The following is a 1675-nucleotide window of genomic DNA, read 5'->3' on the forward strand; positions in this document are numbered from 1 at the left end:
CTCTACCAGTGCAATACATGTAGAGTGGGGAATTAAAATGGGACCGTCAATCTTTTGTCTTTCGGTGTTGGATGCTTTTGAGGACTCTAATATGTCTTGGACTAGCACAGCGCCTGTCACTTGGAAACATCTGCCTCTGACTGCCCATCTGTAGCTTGCGGTTGTCGGAGCAGTGGCTGGAAAACGGGAAAAGCTTCCCCAAGGCTTTTTCCCCTCCCTAGCTAAGCAGGATTAGACTGGGATTTGGCTGCTGGTTATTTCATTGATGTTGAAAATGAAATTAAATTTTGAACACTTCAGAAATAAGACATTTATTTGTCAGCTGTATGCATATTTATTTATTTATAACATTTTGACACTATACTTGAATGCCGTGTTTTCAGCAGAAATGTAGGTTTCTAAATTAAGTCTGTTATTCAAAACTAGTTTTATTCAATCCTGTCATTAAGAGAATTAGCAGTGGATTAGATAATGTAAATGCATTGTTATGAACATTAGAAAACTTGCACGTGGCTGTTTCAAGACTGCCTGTATATTCCCAGCCATTACAGCTAATGTGTGATATCCTTGTTTTTCTGAACAAGATTCCATACAAACCAAACCAAACTAAAAGGATACTTGTGTCTGATCCTTCAAATATATGAAAACAACACCTCATTATTTAATTTCATGAGAATCTGTTAGTACAGACTATTAATTGGCGAGGCCTGTATGAAGGATACTGAATAAATCCAGATAATAATTTTTGGAAAAGCAAGATATTTTTCGGGGTAAAACACGTATCTTGAATGTCTTTAAGCAATTGCATGAATTTAATCATGACTGGTCTCAGTTAATTCAATTTTTAAAATGTAAATTTCATTTTTTTTTTCTCCATTTTTCCTCTCTATTTGCCAGTTTACAGCTAGCCGTGCTGGCACATTTGGGAGCTGAGATATACTGTAACTGAATTTGATGTGAAATGTTGGTGGCCTTCATAATGTAATTTATTCATGTTTCTGTAGATAGCATATGTTGCCTGTGCAATAATTTTTTATCGTATCAGGACAGAACAGCTACTGTTCCAAATTGTGTTATACAAACCTAGATACACAGACAAATTTTTATTGTGCTTTGCTGTGGTGTAAATCAGTGGACTCTATTGAGCTCGGCTGGGGTGGGTGAGATTAGAATCAGTCTCATGGTGTCTAATTTATTTCTATTTTTTTCTGACTTAATGTAATCTCCGTTCTTGCTCCATGGGGAGCAGCAGCCAGTTATCTTTGTAGTCCTGCCCAAAGAATGAACATAGGCGAAACTCCTTGTTTTGGGCAGGAGGCTGCTATTCCCAGGGATTTATTGGTGTTTACTGGCCCTTTGAATGCTGAGATGAAGGCAGTGTGGTGAGAAAGCAGCTGATGAGCGCTACCGGTGCTTCATTAAAAATCTCGGCGGCTTTATCAGCTGTTGTCTGAGGTTTCCTTGGATTTGCCCATTTCATGCCCCCACCTGTTTAAGACATTGTTTTTATGGCATTCTTCTGGACCTGGAGGGCTGCCCTGCAATTCAGATGAGTGTTGTCTGCACGGGGCTGGGCATGCTGGCTCCCCTCCAGTACTTAAATCTGAGCATCTGAATAATTTCTTGCCTTGTTTTGCATTTTTGGGTGGGAACAGTGTTGGAACCAATGTCACTA

The sequence above is a fragment of the Pygoscelis adeliae genome, unplaced genomic scaffold (genome assembly GCF_000699105.1).
Source record: "Pygoscelis adeliae isolate BGI_AS28 unplaced genomic scaffold, ASM69910v1 Scaffold222, whole genome shotgun sequence".
Lineage (NCBI taxonomy): Eukaryota > Metazoa > Chordata > Aves > Sphenisciformes > Spheniscidae > Pygoscelis > Pygoscelis adeliae.